The sequence below is a fragment of the Drosophila innubila genome (assembly GCF_004354385.1).
Source record: "Drosophila innubila isolate TH190305 chromosome 2L unlocalized genomic scaffold, UK_Dinn_1.0 4_B_2L, whole genome shotgun sequence".
In the NCBI taxonomy this organism is placed as follows: domain Eukaryota; kingdom Metazoa; phylum Arthropoda; class Insecta; order Diptera; family Drosophilidae; genus Drosophila; species Drosophila innubila.
In genome coordinates this window covers 29,492,288-29,511,109 of record NW_022995372.1, presented here as the reverse complement: position 1 = coordinate 29,511,109, position 18,822 = coordinate 29,492,288, and the positions used below count along the sequence as shown (strand labels likewise).

The window sequence follows — 18,822 nt, the reverse complement described above, 5'->3', positions numbered from 1 at the left end:
GACTTATTTAATTTGATTTTACCAAAATTAATAAGAAAACGTAAATTAAATATAAAATAAATATCTGTATCTGCAGTATGAAAATGAATTTATATCATTTAGAATTCCCTAAATAACTGAATCTACGTTTACAACGTTTATACGACGCGGTTCAATTGCTCGCCACAGATTTAAAATTGAATTGTATAACCACCCTGTTTTGTTGAGCGGGCAAACAGCTGATTTCACAATCGATCGCCGGCATTTTATGTGAAGCTTCTGTTGATTTGTTGACAACAGAACCGACTACAAAATTTATTTAAATTGGTGACAACAATAGTGACAGCATGTCGAAATCAATTACCTTTGTTACGGGCAATGCCAAGAAGCTGGAGGAGCTGATTGCCATATTGGGGCCAAACTTCCCCCGCACGGTTATCTCAAAGAAGGTGGATTTACCCGAGCTGCAGGGGGAGATTAAAGAGATTGCGATAATAAAGTGCAAGGAAGCAGCCAGGCAAGTGGATGGACCTGTGCTCATCGAGGACACCAGTCTGTGCTTTAATGCTGGAGGGACTTCCCGGTCCGTATATCAAATGGTTTCTAGACAAACTGCAGCCAGAGGATTGCATCGTCTGCTAGCTGGCTGGGAAGATAAATCAGCGAGAGCCGTTTGTACATTTGCCTACTGTGAGGACTGCACATCGGAGCCGAAAATCTTTCAGGGCATTACCGAGGGCATCATCGTGGAGCCACGTGGACCACGCGACTTTGGATGGTGATGGTGAAGCGTTAAATTAAGAGGAATATTGTTGAGTAACCTTTCTCCTTACAGGGATCCAGTATTTCAGCCCAACGGCTTTGAGTTAACCTATGCGAGCTGCCCAAGTCCGAGAAGAATCAAATCTCGCATCGCTACAGGGCTTTGAATCTGCTGCAAAAGTACTTTGAGAGCGATGATTGCTAAATCTGGATAAATACTGTATAAACTTGGTTTTCAATTTACTAGGCATACATTTAATAAGTGTCTTGATATTTGTTCTATAATGTCGAGAAAACGTTGTCTTAAAAGCTAATACACAATCCCTTAGTCATCCTTCTTGCTCTTGGGTTTCTTGGCCTTGACAGCATCCTTTGGCACCTGCCCTGGCACTGGCTTGTTCCAGTAATAAAGCAGCTGGGCGACAATCACACCATTGGCAAATGTGGAGGCGCAGAATGTAATGATGATCATCTGATCGCCCGTCTCCTGAATGGAGGTAAAGATGCGTGCCAGCGATCCGGCAAATATCATGATCACTGTCGCCGCCGACAACTGACCCGTAGAACCGGCTCTATAGTTGGTCAGTGCTTGAGAGTTTGCCAACCAAGAGAATGGGAATGTTGCAGCTCTGTATGGTGAGCAGGGCCTTCATGGGCGTCAGGCCCGAGTTGAGCACGTACAGCAGACCCGCATAGGCGAGCAGAAAGAAGAAAGCATGAGGCTTACGTCCGCCAAAGAAGAGCACCAGGGCAGCAATGGCAACTGTTTGAAGGGCCAGAAATGTGTTGTCGCCCCAGGAGCTGAAGGGATAACCGTTCATAAAATTGTACGACATATGGAATGTTATGGCCAAAAGGTCGAGCATTACGCCAAACAAATTGATGCCATCGCCGGACTTGTTATTAAGAATTTTAGCAACTGCGGCACTTTGACCAGCACCGAACCGGCAATAATGCCAATGCCGAGACCTTTGCTCAGCAGCGCCTTGAAGCACGGCACTGGAAGATAACAACAAACAAAGATATGTACAATTTATTAACTATTCCAATCAGTTGTTGTTAGCTCACCATCGAGGAAATTGTGATCCAAGTAGTTATCGTAACACTTCTGGCTCATCAAGAATAGAGCACCTTTCTGAATTAGATCAACCATAATTGCAAATTTATCACTTTCGATGTACTTGGCCAATGAGTATGTCTCACAATTGTGCCGCTGCAAATTTATCACTTTCGATGTACTTGGCCAATGAGTATGTCTCACAATTGTGCCGGCCTTATCAAGGCGCTACCACTCGCTGATTGTGCGCGATTGAACAGTCAAAGTGAAATTGAAAGCCAACACGTACGTGTAATACACTGTTGCCAACTTAGCTATTTTAGAGCTAGAAATGGCTATTTTCAGATTAGTTTGGATTAATTAAATCTAGCTATTTTAAAAAAATATATTCTCCTAAGTTTTGCCATTAATATTTTAAGTAAGACTCACAAAACTGCCCAAAATAAACAAATTTAGATGCTCTCCAGACAGAAACAACTATTGTTCCCCCTAAAAACTTGCCAGCACTGGTGTGGAAGATTGCCACACGGCGCAAAGGCTGCCACCCTGCAAAATTTCCAATCTGGTTTGATTTTTTGTACTTAAAAAGATAAGTTCAGTAAAATGGACATTCTTAATTTTTGTACCCATTTTCAGTTTTGTTTTTCTTTTTTTTTGCTACGAATTTCTAAATTTTAAATACTTATCAAATTATTAATTTATTTCAAAAGTCATTGCATATTCAGATTTTCCACCTGAAGGCTAATACAAAATATATAGCCAACTTTTTTAACTATCACTATCGATTGTTTTCGATACATAGAGATCAATGTCGATGACAATTTTGAACCAGTATACAATTTGTTATCGCAAATAAGAGCTTCAACTCGCGGTTAACTTCCCAAGTTTGAAATCAGTTTTTGAGAACAATACTTAATAATTTTATTGCCAGCTAATGCTTTGATGAAATAATTTCTAACTTGGTCTCGTAAGTAATTGAGCATTTAATAATTAATAGCTATATAAAACAACAAAAGTCATCGATAAGGCAAAGAAAATACTTGAATCTTAATCGCTTGATTGTCTTATCACGATTATTTATATTTTTTACTGATTAATGGCATTTCAATTGTGTCGCTTCGCTAGCTGCAGCGAGAACATGGTAATTAAAAGCCCGTCTTCAACCTGTGGACATGGGTTCAATCCTTGAATGCCATGGGTCACAATCACTTGTAATCGATTTGCATGTTTGGTAATGTTTTTTACTTATCTAAATAAATATTCGCATCACTTGCACTCTATTGCGTCTGCGCTCTGCAGCTGTCATTTTCCGTAGCTATCATAAAGTGCATTGCATCTTTATTTATATGCATCGCAGTTTTATTTTAATTTTAGCTGTAAAATTGCTACTGAAAGCAACGACTTAATTGAAATTCATATTCATAAACCGTCACAGTGTGTACGCGCACACATATACATGTTCTCACACACGCAAATACCAATGTATTCAAACGGTAAATGTACTCTATTTGTGGGTAAGCGGTGAACAATTGCTTTTGGCTCTTCATTCATGTGACTTGTCTCTCGGAGAGTGTTGATTTCCATTCGCCATTTGCCCAAAGGTAAGACTCCCTCCCACTCTCATTCGCTTGTCTTGTGCAGTTCCAGTTTTCTCTGCCTTGTATTAATAATATTGAAATTGATTTAAATAGCATTCGTTGCGGTTAAAATCAATGGAGCTGCTTTAAACGAAACCGTCTTCTATTCCGACTTGGAAACGTCATCGAATACTCCCTTTGTTGACATTGTGCTGCAGGACCATGCAATTCTAGAGATGGGGCGTTTCGACAAGGGCAAACTCATCGCCAAGGCGGCCAATCTGACGTCCATCAGCTGGGCACATGCCGTCAACAGTCAGCAGCTGCTGGCGGAGGCGCTGAGCGGTAAGAATTAAACATAGACAGTGGGCGTAATTGTTTTCACAAAAAAAGTGCATATACAGTGTGTCAAGTAAATGTTTTGACAATGAAACTAATTCACATAAACGCGCATTTGTTTATTTTATTAATAAAATTAGATTCGGGTTAGTTTATTTTTTAAAAAATCTTTGAAATTTTCATACAAAATAACCTATTTTATTGTTGTTACCAAGTCTAATTTTTACTGGTAAATTCATCATAAATCACCCCTATTTGGGGTTTTCTTTATTTTTTTTTTAGATTAGACGACATTATAGATAATTACCAGATACATACATACTTTTTTTTGCTAAATTTTAATGGGCACAGGGTATTCAAAAATAAAATGGTTTTTAATTTAAAATAAAATGTAAACTCATTGGATATATTTTTACTTAATTTTTTTATAAACGAACAAACCACAAGTAATTGAAAAGTTTTAAATTATTATTATTATTATTTTCTTAACCTGTCAAATATGTTTCTTGACTGACTGTATATTTCTGCACTTACTTGAACTTTTCTAACGCTCCAAAGGTGACATTGACATGATTGAGGCGGACATTGTACTGGGCCAATTGAATGGCGAGGGTCACAATCTGCCGGTTATGGCACATCCGCCTGCAAATGTCTCCGATTTGACGCTGGAGGATTTTCTATATCAAATCAAGGCGCACAACGAAGTCAACGAGGGTGCGGAGAAGGGCGTCAAGTTGACTTCAAGTCCATTGAGGTATTCGAAGGCTCGCTGAATATACTAGATGAGACTATACCAAAGGTGAGTGGGAATTGAGTTTTAATTTCTTCTTCAACTGATCATTGCCCATCCTAAGATGACATATCCTGTCTGGATAAATGCGGACATTATTGCCGGTCCCGTGGACCAGAATAAATCAGTGCCTGTGGATCCGGCGCGTTTCTTTGCCGGCTGTATGCGCTATAAGCAGGCGGTTCTTCCATTGGCTGGACCACCAATTGGAGTGCAGATTTCCGGTAGGAGAGTATTCTCAATCGCAATGCGACGCAATGCTGCAGGCTATCAACGACAATAACGTGACCTCCACCGGACAGGCAATCACTTTCCCGTACGTGCAGGAATTGCGGCCAATAGTGCACAACAGTTGCATAATCTGGTGGCAGCCGTGAATGGAACTAATGAGAGCACCTTAACCATCTGGTCTCGGCCAACGATTATGTGGATGTGGAACGATTGCGTAAACTGATCTTTGGCTTTGGCGTTGATCGTGTCTATTTGATGTGCCGGAAGAGCTCTCCTCCCAGCTGGATTTGGGCAACCCGGGCAACGGTGCAGGCACCTTCAATGCCCTCGTTAGCTTTAGCTTTGTTAGCCTTTGTTTCTGGGCCATCTCCAGCTGGCTAAAAAGTGTTTAAGCAGTTTGTTTTCTTTTCAATTTGGTTTTATTTGTTTTAACTTTTAAGGAATTGATGTTTTATATATTATTCCGCGTATTCTTATCAGATACACGTTTGAGTTTTATCACTTCATTTCAATTCAGACGCGAGTTATGTCGTTTTGTTTAAAAAAAAAAAACAAAAGGAAAACTAAAATCGCTTATAAAAATAGTTGTTATGCTTTAAATTTATATATATAAATATAAAAAATACTTTGGACGTGCGCAGTTTAAATTTTTAACAATGGGGAAGCTATGATAATAATCACTTATATACAGAGCTAAATTTACCTACTAAAATAGTTAATGACTTTGATTTTCCTTACTTTCATTTTCATTGTTTTTGGCACTAATAAATAAATAATCTTATTAATCTCTCGCTATTCCCGCGACCAAGTGCGCAGTAATTTGAGGAAACCATATAAACGTGATATGGATATATTGTGTGTGTACATAGTTATCGTGCAACAGCATCGGCGATGTTCGTGGCTATATGTATATGTAATTAACCAATTATCACATCTGTTGAGCTGATGCTTCCGATGAGGCTCTCACTGGCCGAATTACAGCCGCTATCGGTTAGTCCCGAGCTGCGTCTATAATCCAAGAGACGGACGCCCACACGATCGTTGTGGCTGTCATGGGGTCGGATTTGTGTCGCACCTGTGGCACTGGCGCTGACACCAAACGTGGTGAGTGGACGCAGCACGGAAGCCTTGACCTTTGGATCGTCGCTGTGGCAGAGACGCGTCAGTTTGCGCGTGGGATACCAGCAGGTGCAGATGAGACCGCCGGCAAGCAGTATGCCAGTAAAGATCTGTCCAATCAATACAATTAACGGCACCAGTCCAATTTGCGTGGCAATTTCTTCACTAACACGGACACGCCTCGGCCCACATCAAGGGCATCATGACGCGTGGCACGCGCGCATAGAGACTGCGAATTGTAAGAGAAAAGTCAGCATCGGATCAGGCAATGTATATTCAATCAACTTACCCAACTCCACTTATCGGCTCCATCAGATAATTGGCCTGGAAACCACCGCCCACATCCATGGGCACGCCAGCGTTTGGTTCCAGTGCCATGTAAAATTCATGCTTCTCTTTGTCCGGCTGCAGTCCATCAATTGCCTCTAGATAACTGGGATCGGCCAGATAAAAGTGTGGATATGACATGTGTATAGAGGCATTGTAAGCACAGCGTGCAATATTGATAACACCGACGGTTTGCATTGGCCATCCACGCAGAAGCAACTAGTCTCCGGATACATGGTGCCATTGTCCACAGCACGTCTTGTGCCACTGAATTTATATGCGGTAACCCCATGCACTGTGACTGTTTCGGTATAGTCCAGCGGCACGGCACGGCACATCTTGGGCATATACATGTAGACAGTTTGGTTTGTGTTCAAATTGGGAGGAAAGAATTCACCCATAGAGCCCATGACATTGCCACAAACACCCTCAAAGGCGCCGGTGTGTCAAATTATTCCACGTATGGATTTGACCCATTTTACTAATGTCATCCGCACCGGTGAACATGTTAATATCTCCATCAAAGTCCGTGGTGCCATTGCGTGGATACTGATAGCCAACTCGATCGTAGGGTACATCCTGGGACGTAAAAACTTGCCCACTGTGACCAATGAACTGATATAGCCCTTAAACAACCATTCCTCGGCGGTTCTCGTCTCGTAGACTTCCTGCGTGCCACTCAACGTTGTGGCGGCAAGCGCCTAATAATTGAAGGAAGTTCGAAAACGTCGAGCTCCAGACTGTTGGAAGACACGTTTCATTAGGTCAAGTCTTAAATATAGTTGTAATTGAATGTTTTAACTCACATGGGCCACAGTGTTGACCGAGGTTACCATATCGTTGAGGTACCATTGCTGCCGGCTGCATCAAAGTAAAGAAGGCCTTTTGCGAAAGGATATGGAAGCGTTCTGATTGTGCCACTCGATGTCAACTTTGTCGGGTAGCTCCCTAAACCGATATGGTCCCAATTGCTGGAAGTGCGGCCTCCTAGGTGACCCTTCGTAGAGATCCTCCGGATTCGTCCAGTTAAACAGATAGACATCAAAGTTGAGCGGTAGGGGCGACACTTTCCAGTCCGCATAGGCTGGCGATGTGGGACTCAGTGCCATTTCCTGCAATTACAAAATAATTAAACATTTATTAAAATTATTAATCAATAAGTCAATATTCTAAAAGATAGCATTTAATATAATCCTTAAAAATCTGGTTAGTTTATTTTTAATTAAAATTATTATATTTTCTAATCATAATTATTAAATTGCAAAATAACAAATTTAAAAACCATGTTATAACTAATTATTAATTTTACTTTAAACGTTCATTAAGATTTTTCTACTTTTAATTGTCATTTAAAAAAAAAAAAAGTTTTATTATATAATTTGTTAATTTACAGTACGAATAAACATTTGAATATAATAACTAAATTCAAACATAAATTCAGCCTAGCTGAATTAATGTTTTTAACACGTCTTTATAAAATAATTTGTAAAATTATCAATAATTGGCGTTTACAACATTGATTTAATCGTATTCATGATCAATGATCAGTGTTTGTTAACAAGGCTATTTAAGTATAGGTTATTAAATTATTAAAATAGGTACTACATGATGTACTTGATAAGGTGATAAGTGATTATTGAAATAAATGATAAGATACGTACAAAGTGTGCATTTTACAATGAGACTGCACCTGTATACTCTTAAAATAAGTTTGAATATGAAAAAAAATAATACTTAAGTATTATACGATTTACAAGTCGAAGTTTTAAATAAAAAAATATGTAAATTTCTACATGTGAAATACTTATTCAATATTGTGGAAAATCCTTTCGTTGTTTTTTAATTATTAAAATGATAACATTTTTGAAGAAAGCTCAATTTTGGCCTATTTTAAATTCTGAAATGAAATTTTGAATTCATTTGACAACCCAATAGACAATGTAGTTTCGTTTAACTTTTTTACACTAGTATTATATTTTTATTGTTCCAATTGTATGTCAAAGTGTAACTCATTTACATTTAAAATCGACTTTTATGTAGTAGAGTGTCTTTTCACAACATTGTTGGCTATCATCTATGCAATTTTCCAATCGTTTAGGTTAATGTCATGTGAGTGTCATGTTATCAGTCTGGACTAGACCCAACCCAGCTCATCAATCATACATACATCAATATGCATGTAATCATCGTCATCATCATTAGGTTCTAGGAATCTAGAGGTCTGTACAAAATTTAAAACAAATCCAGGTCGGCCATTTTGGCTATAATCTTGACTCGTTTTGGCATTCAGGAAATGACTAAACTGATAAAATGCGATTGGAGTTCAATTGTTTTGTGAGGCAGTGGCACGTGTAACTGTGCGAAGATTGGAAATGGGTGATGATACGAACAGGTGTTCGATTTGGTCAAGAGCGAGACACCTGTCTATGTCGTTATTTGTAATAAGCACGGTGTAATTCTTAAAGCCATTTATGAATTTGAACGGTGGGAAATGCAAAATGAATAATAATAATAAAATGAACAAACGATTCAGAATCGTTTCTAATCGCTCAATGACAGTTTTAACTATCGCCAAATGGGTTGTGATAAGATAAAAGCCGTTTTTTACCTGAATAATTTGTTTTTCAAGGGCAACAACAGGATTACAAATACATATTTATATCTGCTGGCAAATTATGCTTGCAAAATAGATCAAAGACCCCCGTTAACCTTTCCATGATTCGACATAAACCTAACAGAAACAGTCAAAAGAAAAAATTCATTGTAAATCACCTTCAAACAGCTTAGTCAGTGGACAAAAATAAAAATCTTATGATTTGTCGGTAAACACCACACACTCTCAATCTCGTGTCTTCATAATATATATGTATACAAGTTGAGTTGACCGAACCGTTTAATGAATAAAAATAACTTTGTCTTTGATTCGCGATCCGAACCGTATTCATTTATTGCCAAAATTCAACTAACTCTAGAGAACAGAATGAATTATAATTACAACTAGCCCTATGCCCTAAAAGTGCAGAATCGGCGTTCCCACGGTGACGCTCATATTCCACTGAAGTTGCGGGCATCGAACTGTTGGTCTGATGCCGAACGTGAGCTGCTGACGTTAGCCGAATTGTGAACTGCAGGTGATCTTGCACAATATCGGTCAACGACACTGCTGTTGCGCTTCCGCTTTGCCACTTAAGCAACGGTTTGGCAACTCGTGTTAACTCCTCCCTCCTTTAAGTGAAGGACGTCCTCGGTCTTCTTGAGGCCATCAATGACGACTTGGATATCATGTTGGCGTTGACTCCTTCGATGTTTTCTGCACAGCTTGAGTGCAGCGTAGCAGAGGATTAAAGGGTAGTTGCGGCCAGTCCGGATATAATAGGCCGTTTTGAAAGTCCCTCTTCCATCTGGACGATATACCGAAGGTTTTCCGCACTCAGTTTCTGCAAGTATGGCAGGCTCAGTATTTCGAGGTGGCCCGTCACATTGAGAAGTGCTGACGAAGATGGTCCAGGAGATTTCCTTACGAAGTTTTTTGTTCCTGAAAACGGAGCCATTGACTCTTACTTCCTTGTCAAAAGTGAGGAGAAATGTTCCGGATACCGTTTGCTCGTCGACAGTGGCTGTTCCTCGTTGATAATTATAACGCCTTCATCGATGATTGTCATCGAATCGAGATGGCTGGGGCGAGTAGTGCAATGTGCGATGCCGCCCGAATGGAGTTGTTGTGCGCATGTTGGGTAGGGCAACTTTCTACAGAAGGTGGTGGTGAGCGTGGCGCTGCAGTTTCCAATCGGTACAACCTTATTACCGCAGTCAGCTATGTTGTTGTCTTTGCCGAAGTTAAGAATAGTGCCGTTGTGTTGGACAGGGTAAATGGTTAATTTTTTACATTCTAAACTAGGTCTAGGTATTTTATAATAAAGTGCAAAAAATGATTATTTAATAGTACTTTAATTTGTGCAACTTCCATTAAATCTGTAATAGTAATATTTGTAGAGTGTTCATTGATTATATCTTTTAAGTCGTCTGAATCCAAAATCGCAGGGTTTATTATTCCAATTTTTGAAAGGGTGACTGATAACATGAGAGCTTCAAGTTCTGTTATTACAATTCTATTTCTTGAAAGTAATATCTCGTATAAGTGTTCTGAGTTGATTTGCGTCTTTTGTGAGTTTTTTATCAAAATGTTTACGCTATCAGTTAATTGGTTTATCTGTTGTTGAGTTTTTGTATTTATGGAAATTTGCCTATTTTCTGATTCAACAAGCTGTTTCTCAGTGAACCTGAGCTCCTCGAAATCGTCAAAATCCGGAGTACCGGCTACTACCTTTAAAGCCTATCAGGTTAATGCTTCTAGCGTGATGGATTTCTATTGTAGCTAAAAGAGTTCGTAGGTGTCGTATGTCCGAGTCCAGTAATTGTCTCATGTGGCTCTGAGGAAAGTGTTTTTTCAGCTTTTCTGTTTCCTCCGCTATCTCCGAGTATTTTGTTAAGTTGGTCGTGTGCTTTAGGTGTTGAAATTCACTCCATATGGTCACGTCTCCGTCCATAACTGGAATGTAATTTGCGTTAGTGTAGTCTGTCAGTTTGGCTGTCGTCGTTGTTAGAAAAAGTAGTGTAACCCAAATCCTGTAATGTGAATGGAAAAAGGAACTTTAAAATTATCTCAAATTGTCTTTATGGACCACCCTCCCATTTATTAGGACTGTTGTCCCCAAGTCCGCGTCAACTCTTCCTTCGGTGTACAAAGGTGTGAGTTTATTTCCTAACCGTTTGTTTGCTTTTATGAGCACAGTGTCACCTACTTGGAAATTTCTGTCTTGTCTTTTTTCGTTAAGTCTTTCCATTTGTATTTGTTGTGCTTTAAGGACTTTATCTCTAATTTCTGCATCAAGCTCTGGAGGGATGAATGAATTATGTCAATCGGCCGTTTGTCTGTGACCGAGTGCACGGTTCTGTTGTACTCTATAGTGGCCTGTAGTATTGCTTCTATTGTGTTGGTGATCTTTCTTTGGGCTGTAAGACATCGTGCGATGTCGCTGAGAGTGCTGTGGAATCTTTCCACTTGACCGTTCGAAGTACTATGGAGTGGTGGTGCGTTTACGACTTGGACATCATACTGATTGCTTAGAAGTGTCCTGATTGTTTCTGATTTTATTGCCGGTTCGTTATCGCAATATATGGTCTTTGTACGTCGAAAGAAATTTAAAAGCTGTAATATTGCCGATTGTATGTCAATTATTGTTCTGGAAGCAATGGGTTGAACAACTGCGAACTTTGAAAGTTTATCCAGGCAAGTAAGAAAGTGTTTTTGTCTGTCGAAAATATATCGATATGTAAATTTCGCCCACATGTGACGGGATTGGTGTTTCTCCTAATACCTGTTTCTGTGGATGCCGATCATACTTAGCTTTCTGGCAGATTCTGCAGTTTGCAACAACCTCATAAGTCAGTTTTGTCATTTTGGAAAAAATAATCTTCGAGAATTTGCTTAATGTTCTCCTGAGCGGCTCTATGGGCCCTATTATGCTCTGTAACGATTATTTCTTTTTGCTCACTTTTATTTATGACGTCGGTTACCATGCGTTTTGTGTGGCGAAATGTCGTCGTCGGGTAAGTTTCTACTAACTTGTGTTGCACAAATGCCAGTGTTGGGAGATTACACAAGATTGCATTTACCACGTCTTTTGACAACGTCGCATACTCTTTTGATAAGCGATTCTCTGTTTGAGAAGCCTATGAGGTGTCGGGTTTTTTCCCCGAACATAATAACCGTACGATCTGAGTCAACCTGGCTTTCCTCAATTATTATTTGATTTCGAAAGCAATTGACTGGTTTGTCAGATGTTTCTATAGTGTAGGTGAGCGACATTTCGCTGTGTATTGTGGCAATATCCGATTGCGCATCGTCTTCTAGGGCATGAATGTTATGCCGCGACAACGCATCAGCGACGTGGTTTTCTTTGCCTGGCTTGTAAAAAATTTGTGCGTTTTGTTCTTCTATGAATGCTTTCCAACGCTTTTTTGCATTCGGGTTGCGATCTGAGACCGCAAAGGTCAAAGGCTGATGATCCGTAAAATGTTCAAGTTTTTACTCCGTATAGGTAGTTTCTGAGATTTTTCAGAGCCCAAACTATAGCGAGTAACTCCCTTTCGTTGGTTGCAAAGTTAAGCTCTCTATCCTTCAAAGTCCTTGAAATCATGGTAATTGGCTTTCCGTCTTGAGATAAGACAGCTCCCAATCCAAGGACGAAGCATCTGTTGTAAGGTCAAATGCTTTCTTATAATCCGGATAAAAAGTATAACGTTTTCAGAAGCAAGAACCTCTTTAAGCTTCTCGAAAGCCTGACACTGTTTCTCATCAAAGACTATCGGTATTTTCTTTGATTGTGTAGCGCTTATCTTGCCATTTTCACCTTTTAAAATGTCACTTATCGGTTTTGCTATAGATGCGAAGTCTTTGATAAAGCATCTGTAGTAGCTTGCTAGCCCAAGGAACGACCTGACATTGAACAATGTTGTGGGCTGTTCGTAGTCACGAATGGCTTTCACCTTGTTCGGGCATGTTTTAATACCTCCTCGTGATACGACAAAGCCTAAGTATTCGACACTCTCTTTGAAAAGTTGGACTTTTCACGTGAAACTCTCATGTTAGCTTCATACAATTTGTCCAAGACCAATGCGATGTGCTTTACATGGTCATCCATGCTTTCTGAAAAGATGATTACGTCATCAACGTAAACGTAGCATGATTTCCCAATTTGATCTCTAAGCACGTCGTCAATGGCTCTCTGAAAAATACTGGGTGCATTTTCAGTCCAAAAGGAAGTCTGCAAAATTCATACTTCCCATTTCCAACCGAGAAAGCTGTTTTTCTCTATCTTTCTCTGCAAGAAGAATCTGGTGGAAGCCTGACTTGAGATCTAACGTCGTAAAGTATTTCGATTTACCAAGGTTCGACAGAATGGATACCACGTTAGGAATAGGGTATTTATCGTCTATTGTTTTCTGATTGAGTTTTCGAAAGTCTATTACAAGCGTTTTCCTGTTTCCTGCTCGTCAGTCCCTTTTTTTGTCAACTACCCAGACGGGGTTGTTATAAGGTGATCGAGATGGTCTGATTATGCCATCTTTTAACAAGGCCTGAGTTTCTGAATTAACAAAGTCCGAAACACCCATTGGGTAAGGGTATAATTTTGAATAGACGGGGTCTTCGTTTTCAGTCCGAATTGTGCCGATAATGTTTGTGTTGTAAGGGAGTGCCTCATCTGGGTCTGCAAAGACACCCATTCGGTCTCCTAGCATAGCCTGAAACTTATCTGTTATTGGTTGGGGTACTTGATGTCTTCGACTTTTGTAAAATTTACGTTTGAACATTTAAAGAATTGAATTTCCTCGGAACTGTTGCTGGTTGTAAGTTTTTTATTTTAAAATCCAAGTGAACGTCAGTCTGTCGTAATAAGTCAAGTCCAATAATTCCGTCGAATGTCATTAAGTTTGGTAAGATGAAAATGTCGTAGGGTTCCGAAGAGGTGCATTACGCACTTTTGTCTATGGCGTTATGGCCATGAATTGATTTTACTTGGAAGTTTTATTTTTCTCCTGCTATTGTTCTTTTCTATGAACGGAAAGGGAGTTATGTCTAAAAAATTTAGCTGGTCATAGTCTGTCGATTCGTCGTCTATGTCCTCTGCTTCTAACTCTGCTTCAGTCTGGTACGTGTCTTCTTGGTTAGTAGAGTCTTCCTCTGAGCTAAATGGTTAATTCTTTGCTGTTTTGGACCTGTGAACCTGGCGGTTCCACTGTTTGGTCGTTTGTTTGTCTGTCCAAAGCTGTTGTAAGAATTAGTCTGATTATTTTGTTCTTGCTGCCAAGTGTTGTTTGGATTTGGGATTTGCCTTTGAGGCTGACCCTGTTGGTACTGAGTGGGTTGCCTGAAACGGGATGAATTATCCACGTCCATGGGCTGAACTTGGTCCTGTCTGGGGGGTCCTTGTCTCTTTGAAAAATAAGGGTTTTTTCCCTGTTGAACATTTCTGTCCGACGTCACAGTTCTGTCTCTACTTGGCTGTTTGCTCAAATTTCTGAGCTCTTTCCTCCATACTTCTCGCGAAGTTACTAGCAAAATTGTACCTTTCGTGGTTGGATTCAACCTCTTGTGCCAACGCTAGTGCAGAAGGGAGGTCGGCTGGTCTTGCGGAGAATAGAACATCGCTTAACGACTTTCTAACGCCTGATATAAAACGCGAAGAGCATCTGCTCTGTACTTCTCATTTAATGACGCCACAGTGGTATCGTAGGTCATAATTGTTTTGTTGGTGAGGAGAGTTAATTTCTTCTCCACCTCATCATAATATTGCAGCAGGGAGAGATTTCCTGACGAAGTGTTGACATTTCCTGTTCAATTAAGTAAATGGGTCGCTTGTCTGCGTACGTAAAGTCCAGTCGGTCAATTATTGCTTTAAAGTTCAAAGGTGTATCGAAAGAGGAGAGAATCGTGTCCGCTGGTCCCTTAATCTTATTTCTTATGATAGCTAGGGCCTGATAGTGTTTAGAGCTGCCCACGTAGTTCTCGAATACTCTATAAGCAATGTGAGCCGCTTTCCTCCATGAGACGTATGTCTCATGTTTGCCCTCGAAGTCTGGAAGAGACTTCACTACATCGAGGTTTTCGTGGCAGATGACTGATAATTTAATAGTGGCGTCTTCATACGTCACTATTTCAGGGGTGTTGATATTAACTTTGCTAAAATGCTCCTTAATTTCTTGAAGTTTGGTCTCAAAAGTTTTTTCCTGCAGGACCAATGCACTGGAAACTGCGCCCTCAATAATGGCTTTCAGTTGATCTGGGGTTATTGCCATTTTTTGGTTTTGGCACTGTTCTTGAAAATCTGAACCTTTTAATTTCCTGAATTTTTCACTTAACTCGTCTAATTCCCTATCACTCATAAAGACTCTTCAAAATTTGGAATAATATATTTTTTTAAAATAATTTTTAATTTGTTTATTTTATCGAAATTTTAATTAAAAAAATTTTTTATACAAAGAACACTCCACTCACATGCTTGTCTTAGAATTTAGAAGTTAATCTAACGCCTTCTTCTTCGCTTGCTCCTGGGTTGAGTCCTGCTGTTGTATGCTGATGTCCTTGTTGTCGCCGCTGTCGGTGTTAACGCTTCCTTTCTGCTTCGTTTGGGTGTTGTTGCTATTGTTGAAATCTGCTGTCGGTGTTGACGCTTTGCAGTTTTTTACGAATTTAATTTGTTTTTTGTTAAGTTCTGCCGTCGGTGTTGACGCTTTGCAGTTTTTTTTTTTTGAATATTTTGTTTGTTTAGGTCTGCCGTCGGTGTTGACGTTTTGCAGTTTTTTAGTCAGAGGCCGTTTAGCGCTGCTGTTTTATTTCACAAAATGATTTAGTTCGTGCAGAGGCTGTTTAGCTGCTGCTTCGTATAGAATATCACTGATAATAAGTTCTTTCACAGAGGCCGTTGACGCTGCTGCTTTGCTTTTAATATAAATTTAATTAATTTTTTTTTTTTGTTTAAATCACATACAGAGGCGTTGGGCCGTTGCTTTTTTTTTTTTTTTTTTATTTTAACTTTCGTTTTTGCGATTCGCTTAACGGGTAGCAAGTTTTTTTTTGCCGTTGGGCGCCAGTTAAGGAGTTGACCGAACCGTTTAATGAATAAAAATAACTTTGTCTTTGATTCGCGATCCGAACCGTATTCATTTATTGCCAAAATTCAACTAACTCTAGAGAACAGAATGAATTATAATTACAACTAGCCCTATGCCCTAAAAGTGCAGAATCGGCGTTCCCACGGTGACGCTCATATTCCACTGAAGTTGCGGGCATCGAACTGTTGGTCTGATGCCGAACGTGAGCTGCTGACGTTAGCCGAATTGTGAACTGCAGGTGATCTTGCACAATATCGGTCAACGACACTGCTGTTGCGCTTCCGCTTTGCCACTTAAGCAACGGTTTGACAACTCGTGTTAACTTGTTCATTTTGCTTTGATTTATGACTTCAGAAGTTGTTTTGTTGTAGATGTTGTTGTAGTGCTCACGATTGCAAATTCCTTGCCCACCGCTGTTTTAGATATAAAAATATAATTATGAATATGATGGTTATGTTTATGATGATTGCATATGTAAAGACATTATTTTGTGATACAATTTTTACAATGTCATCATGCTTGATAGGTTTAACTTTAATTATTTCTAAGGGGGGATACAATGGTGTAAAATCAACTTCTGGTTGTAGATAGTTGTCGCTTAAAATTATGTCATTTTTGCATTTTGCAATGATTTATACTTATAATTTTATTGCCTTGAATATTAAGATCAACATTATTTTTCTGGCAATTTTGTTTTACAGCTGTATTAGTTATGTTCCAAGTTACAATGGTATTTGGTTCAGTGTATTTTATCATTTCTTTGTTATTTATGCGTTCAAAGTTACAAATTGGTGTTGTGTGCAGTAAAATTTTTGCTATGCATTCGTCAATTACTGGTTTATTATCTCGATTATAAATTTTATTATCTTTTTCAAAATAAGAAGTAGTACTAATGTAATCAAGTTGATAGCCATTATGATCAGGATATGGGATAATTTTGATAGTGTTAGTGGACTGAAAGTCAATTGGGATATGGATATAATTAGTATGATTTTATCTTGGTAGTTAATCCAAGTGAATGTTTTAATTAGTAGTATGTTTCGGTTATTGACGCTGTCAAGTTTTCATAGGTAAGTAGTTTTGAATTGAAAAGTCCTAGTCTTGACAATTGCATACCCATTTCAATGTCTTCTATGTATTCTATAAATTGTGATAATTGGTAAGTAAAAGTATCTTGTATATTTTTCTTTTTTGATGTTCTTGTATTCTTTTCATATCATTGTTGATTATGTTTATTATATCATTTATTTCATTAATTTAAACAATATTTAAAGATAGATTATTAATGTTTTTCGAACTCCACTCTGTCGTTATCGTCAAGTGTACCAAAAAGGAATTTGCATAATGAGCCTACTACATTGAACAGTCCGCGTTTATTGCGATTTTCATGATGAAAGATTATACCATTTAGTTCTTGTTGTAATTTGTTGTATAAGTGATTAACTTATGTTGAATTTTTAAATAAAGGAATAGATCTACGGAAATATTCGTTTGCTATTATTATTTCAGTTACGTTAATTCGCAATAATTATTCTGATTTTTCATTTATTGTTTTATGGTCTTTCGATGTCTATTCTGTTTTTTTGTTGTATTTAATTGTATTTCTATTCCTTCACTTTCAAGCCATTTTTTTGTGCTAAGCTGGAAATGCGCCGTCTCGGTCAGCTTTTAATAATATTGGTTTTCCTAACTGATTAAATACGCATTAATGCATTTTTTGCTTTCTATCCAGTCTTTTGTTTTAATATTTCAAGTAGCAAATTTTGAATAAATGTCCATGCAGCTAAGGTAATGTTTGCCTTCAGAAGAATAAATGTCAATTACAAATTTGTCCCGACAGTGTTCGGGCTTGGGTGTAATTTTCATTGGCATTTTTGTGTTTCTATGCTCTGATTTTGCTAAGTTGCAAATATGACATTCGTTTATTATGTTTTGTGTTAATATTTGGCTGTTAGGGAAATAATAGGTTTCACAAAAGTTTATTTGTTTTGAATTCGGGGTGTAGGAGTTTTCATGGGTTTTCAAATGAGTTCCTTGAATTCGGCATAGGAGTTAATGTTTTTAATTGATAGACTTCGAAGAATTTTAGTATGGCTAGTGTTAATAATTTCCTTGTGTGCGTTTTGAATTATTTCAAAATATACATCACTGTCTATAAACATTGCACTGGTTTTTGTGTAAAAATGGTCTATTAAATATTTTTCGGCTTTATCTTTAGTCATGTTATCGTATGTAATGTGAATTATTAATTTTTTTTTTGAAGTTCTTTTTTTATGTTTGGAATGCCTTTAGAGAATATAATTTGACTTTTAAATGTGTTTATTGGTTTCTCTGTAGTGAATATTAATCTACTATTTTCTTCGTCAGCGCTATGTTGTGTCTCTTCTCGAAATAAGTCTGTTCTATTTTTACTCAGTGATAGAGCGTCAGCTATGTGGTTTTCTTTTCCTTTTATATATTTTTATGTCAAAGTCATATTCAGATAATTTAACTCTCCATCGGGTTAATTTTGAATTTGGTTCTTTCATTTTGGCAGCCAACATAATGGTTGATGGTCACTATTGATTTCTGAAATGTCGTCCTAGTAGGTAATGTCTAAAGTTTTGTTGCCCATACAATGGCTAAAAGCTCTTTTCTATGGCACTGTAGTTAGTTTCGAGGTCATTGAGAGTTCTGCTAATAAAACTAATGGGATGTCCGTCTTGAGAGATTACTGCTCCAAGAGCTACATTACTTGCGTCAGTAATTAAAACGAATTTACTTTTGAAGTCTGAAATTTTTAGAATTGGTTCATTAGAAATTAGTTGTTTTAATTTTTCAAAAGCTCTAATGTATTCAGGATTTTTTAATGTCAATTTTTAGTCTTTTCTAAGTACTGCTGTCATTGGTTTGGCTATGTCTGCAAAATTTGGAATGAACTTTCTGTAGTAACCAATCCAAGAAAACCTTTTTTTTTTTTTTTTTTG

At 38.3% G+C, this 18,822-nt stretch overlaps 4 pseudogenes; 2 read left to right on the top strand and 2 right to left on the bottom strand.

Annotated features, from left to right (window-relative positions):
* Nucleotides 1-326: 326 nt before the first annotated feature.
* On the top strand, nt 327-946 carry LOC117781317 (annotated as a pseudogene).
* A 120-nt stretch (nt 947-1,066) lies between these two features.
* LOC117782134 lies at nt 1,067-1,894 on the bottom strand (annotated as a pseudogene).
* Nucleotides 1,895-3,611: 1,717 nt separating this feature from the next.
* On the top strand, nt 3,612-5,127 carry LOC117781316 (annotated as a pseudogene).
* A 525-nt stretch (nt 5,128-5,652) lies between these two features.
* Nucleotides 5,653-18,822, bottom strand: part of LOC117781315 — a 13,620-nt pseudogene continuing 450 nt past the window's right edge.